At 33.3% G+C, this 5,263-nt stretch overlaps 1 long non-coding RNA gene across 1 annotated transcript; it reads left to right on the top strand.

Annotated features, from left to right (window-relative positions):
- The first annotated feature begins 4,202 nt into the window (after nt 1-4,202).
- LOC128221915 (uncharacterized) lies at nt 4,203-4,924 on the top strand. Its single transcript, XR_008259029.1, has 3 exons — nt 4,203-4,234; nt 4,579-4,671; nt 4,895-4,924. It is a non-coding gene; the product is annotated as an uncharacterized LOC128221915 (long non-coding RNA).
- Nucleotides 4,925-5,263: the final 339 nt, after the last annotated feature.

Genomic DNA, 5,263 nt, shown 5'->3' with positions numbered 1-5,263 from the left:
ACAATATATTTAATACAATATAACTAAATTGTGCATCTCTATGGCTAATACATTCAATTGCAATTCATGAATATAAATAGAGGATATTTGTTTATTTCAGTGTAAGATCGTATTTTATTTCACGAGTGTCATAGAAAAACATATTTTCACGAGTGGCGAAGCCACGAGTGAAAATGTAGTTTTTTATGATCACGAGTGAAATTAAATACGATCTTACACTGAAATAAACAAATTTTCTGTTTCTTTTATGCTTATTTTCGGAGTTTTTTTTATTTTTTTTTATTTATTTCTGAATTACCCCCTTTTTGAAAAGGGTGGGCTTTACGCCGCTACCCGTGGAGCGCCCCTCATGCATAATTATAGCTGTCAACTTTTCTACTTTCGGTTTGCTGAGAAATAGTTCTCTGCTATTCATTCTTATAGCTTAATATTCGCACGTTTTTTCTTGCAAAGCTTTATGAACAGTAAAAAATGAAGTATTATTAGTGCACAAATGTTCCAAAAAATAATGAAAACACTTCATTTTAACCAAATTACTACGCCGCTATTTATAGAATGAAAATTTGGAAGGTCAAATGTGTTAGCAAAACAAATGTGGATACTCATTGGATTTTAACCATTCTTCTTAGTTTAAGACTGCATATACGCGTGTTTTTATAGTAAGTTAATATTCAGTCATCTTACTGTCAGAGACCAGTCTGTTCCGCTTTAAAATGTTTGTTTTCCAGAAGAGTAAATGCCACGCTAGTTTGTTGACACATTTTGAGATGTGGGTGGGGTAATAAATATCGGATCTATCTGTAAATTGTTGTGTGAATTCTCCAGGAAGCTCATTTTACGTACTACAACGGTTAACAGTTCAAAATACATTTGAACGATGCTATAAAATTTTATTTATGTTCGAACAGTTGTTTTTGTCTGTAATTTGTTTGGAATGAAAGCAAATGTTTGAACATTCAGCTTCAAAGATCAGTAAAATGTTTGATAAACGGGATAACCGGTAATAAACGGTAAGTTGTTAATTTCCAATTATATATTTATCTAAATTTATAAAATATTTCTTTATTTTTTTTAACATTTTTTGACATAATTTACTGAAGTCCAGTGTTCTGTTTTGACCAAGGCAAGTACTGTACACGAAACAACAAAGGATTTTAAAAGTAGTTCTGAAAATTGATATTTTCACTCCTTATTTTGCAGTGAAAATATCAAATTGATATTTTCACTGTTGTTATTTCACCATTAAACCCCCATATTTCATCATAAAGCATGAAAGAAATATTGCATATTTGCATTCTTGTAACGAGAGTTTTTTTTTTGTTTTTTTTTTTTTTGGGGGGGGGGCATTTTCAAATCGCAATGTTTGGAATTTAAGTTGATCATATACAAATTGTGAGCATACTCGTTTGTTCTGTAATTCAAATCTTCATGAAGCAATTTATAGTCGGCTTTACATTTATACTGTTTTAGAGTAATAACCCAAAATTCATATTTCTTATAAATATGAAAATATTCTCAATGCAGCCATCGGCATAATCATAAGCCTAAAAATTTGCTGCTAAAGCAATTATAATACTTTTAGCTTGAGTATTACTTCATGCAGAAAATTAAAAATATTTTGAGAGAAAGAATGGATGCAATCGTTTGTATTAAACATAACATTAATTTTAAATGGAAGGGAGTTAATCCAGTACTCAGTTTTCAGCTTCAGTTTTTATAAAAAAATCTAGGCCCATATGGGCACCAGTTTTACAAACAAAATACACAATGCATAAACATAAATGTGCATGATCAAGTAATATAAAACATACAAGTAACAGCAAAACTTGAACACATGTATGCACAAATACATTTTATTTGTTAATTAAGGAAACATTCTATTTTACCGTACTATACTATGAGAAATCGTGCGTTCGTTTTTAGACTGTCGGCTGCAAGCCGAATTTCTTTAGAGAGCGGTATTTCAGAAACGCGACTAGTCGCCTGACACGACATATTGAACATGAATATATTAATACACACCACCTGCGTAGCAACAGAACTACTTACGTGAATGTGGGGCGTCAAGTACTTGCTTATGTGTATTTAACGCTTTATAAAAACTAATGAAAGTATAGCATTAACATACGAAGTCATTTTACCCTTCAACCAATAGTAAGCTACACCACATGTTTGCACCCCGTGTGAAGTCACACATATCCCGGCATTCAAGACTGACCCGGCAAACCCCGACAAAGAACATATTTTATGAATGAAAGCTTTTAACAAATGAATCATACGCGGTTAAAGAGTTCATGTCATGTAATATTTTGTTAAATAGATTTTATGTTTCAAATGATTTTTTTTTTCAGCAGCAATCGAACTATTGTATTTGTTTGAGTAAGTTATTTGGATTATACCTATCTCAGTGTGTCAACGTTACGCCTATTGTTATTTTGCACTATAGGGTGTAGTTTTTAAAGTCATACACAATAATAATTAAATACATATGGCGGCGATTATGCGGAAATGAAATTGAATGTTACTTCGAACACGTTCCTCTACAAAATAGCCGACCTGTATTTAGTGTTATTGCTTCAAAACCAGTCGAAGCGAAAATGGCATCAATGTATGCGTATTAAAATGTTAAATTTAGTTGGAGACAATCCAGAAATGAGCTGCCAGGAAGTGATCGATTTCGGACACGAAGCTACATAGATAGATTTATTTTATTTTAGTAAGGAATGCACATACATGGACATTTAAAATAAACAACATGTATAGTAAATAACGTTATACATACATGATATTTTCTATAGCCATGACAGGCACACAATACGAGGTGATAACACTGTGTGTTTTCGAGATAATACAATCGTAACAGCTCGGCCATGGCCAACATGTACATTAGTCTGACGTGTTGTACGGGATTCTTCCAATCCCTAACGTCTAAACGGGTTTGTGCAAAAAGCGTGGGTGTTTGAAAAATATTGTAATTGTATTAAGTGAAGTATTTTATGGTTGAACTGGATAATAAAGGTTTATATTCATATTTTACCATGGAAGTGCAAAGCTATTTTGCAAAAAACAACAACAAGCATTAATGCATTAAAATACATTTTTTACCTTTCCATTAAAAGGAAAGTTTACTGACACAGACAACAATTATGCCAAGCGGAACAACTTGACCCAATCGTAATGATTTGGCCACCTCCGACAAGCTTCTAGATAATACAATCGTAACAACTCGGCCATGGCCGAACAATCGGAACACCTCGGCCAGTATCCAACAGGAATTGACTATTTCGAAGCTTACCGAAGATGGCGAGTTGTTACAATTGATGGTCGAAATGTTCCGATTGTTGTAAAATTGTGAACTGCAGCCTTACAGGTGCCCTTCATGTATATATTGTTATGTTTTGACAGAATGAAATGAAGAAAAAACCATCAAACTCATAATTATTTGCTGGATATTACTTTTGGTTACGGAATTTATATAAAATAACATTATCTGGTTATATTTGTTTTTTGTTTTTATGATATGTTATGGACGCAATATGCTTTAACCCGGAATCCCAATCAGAATAACTACCCACTTTTCGTACAAAACAATTTGTACGTGAAGTATTTGCTGTATCAAAAATCGTAAAAAAAATCTGTCAACGTACAATTATTTGGACTAACAGGTACATCTAGCTGATCAACATCTCTTAGTCTAAATATTTGTACGTTGACGGACTCTTTTTACGATTGAAAAAAATAAATAAAATAAATAAATATATATATATATATATATGCCAAATCCTTCACTACAACATCTTCATGTTACTTTCAATTCAGAGTTGATTATTCACTAAAATTATTTCGCATTTTTAATTGTTGTTTAACCTGAGACAACCATAAAAAAACATATGTGCTTCAATAGTCTAAAAAAGACATGTTATATGGGATTCTTCCAATTCCTTACGTCTAATCGGGTTTGTGCAAAACAGGGTAGGGGTTGAAAGATATTGAAATTGTAGTTAGATAAGTATTATATGTTTGAAATAGATATGAAAGGTTTATATTCGTATTTTAGTTATTACCACGTAAGTGCAAAGATTTTTTCACAAAACAAGCATTTAATTTAGACCAGTCACCTTTTGTAAATATAATCGTAACAACTCGGCCATTAGTCTGGAGTTCCTTCCCCTAACACTATCGTTATCGGGTCAGGCAAAGACCAATAATGGCGGCGCCCAGTGGACGCTATTAGGTTACCATTTATTTTACTTTTGTTGATCAAGTTAATATAACAACGGCATTTGAACACTATTTATATATAGAATATAACGGTACACTCGAGTTTGGGTGATCACTTGTCTGGAAAGAAATATTATGACTTAAGTAAAGTTTACATAATTCGGACGTTGTGTATTTTCGGATGTTTGTCAGTTGGAAATGAATGCCTTATTTGACTTCACCCTGTCTTATTAAGACCGATGGTTAAATTGGGAAATTCAAATGAATATTGGAACAAGTAAACAGAACTATTACACTGTATTTATGGCATGATTTGATTGTTTGCTTAAAAATAAATGGAGATGTTTTATGTTTTAGATTTTCCAAGTTTCTAGTTCTGATGTCGGAAGACGTTTGCTGCTCACCGACAAAAATCAGGCCAAAAATGGCTATGCCCAATGGCCATTAAAGGTTGCCGTTTATTTTATTTCTGTTGATTCCATTAATGAAACAGCGGTATTTGAACACTTTATCTGTAGAAAATAATTACACAATTGATTTCAGTTATTTCTTGACTAGACAGAAACTAGAGGCATAAAAGCTACAATTCCTATCATTTAGGACAAGTAACAATTCCCCAATCTTAATATATCAGCCTTGGAATAATAATAGACGACCTTCGCATCCCATCCAGAAGAATCAAGGGGCAACCGATGTGGCCGAGCAGGCACAACGACACAGATTCAATCTATTTATCTTACAATGTAAAAATTGTTGTAAATTAAAAGCCTTAATCCTTGGTTAGTCTTGTTGTTTGGTGAAGGTAGTCATATCTTCAGTCATCCTTCCGTCTGTATGGCCTAGTGGTAAACAATCCGCCTGCGGAGCGGGGGATAGTGGGTTCGATCCCTGGCCGCATCATACCAAAATACTATAATAAGTTGGTACAAGTAGCTTTCTTGTCTGGCGCACAGCATTTAAGGGTAGTGCTTGGAAAAGTGGTGTACTCAATACTGGTTTAATCCAGGAAAGTTGTACCCCGTGTATCTGTGCTTTACACGTA

This window comes from Mya arenaria, chromosome 16, assembly GCF_026914265.1.
Source record: "Mya arenaria isolate MELC-2E11 chromosome 16, ASM2691426v1".
NCBI classification, from domain to species: domain Eukaryota; kingdom Metazoa; phylum Mollusca; class Bivalvia; order Myida; family Myidae; genus Mya; species Mya arenaria.
This window is presented reverse-complemented; position numbering and strand designations above follow the sequence as displayed.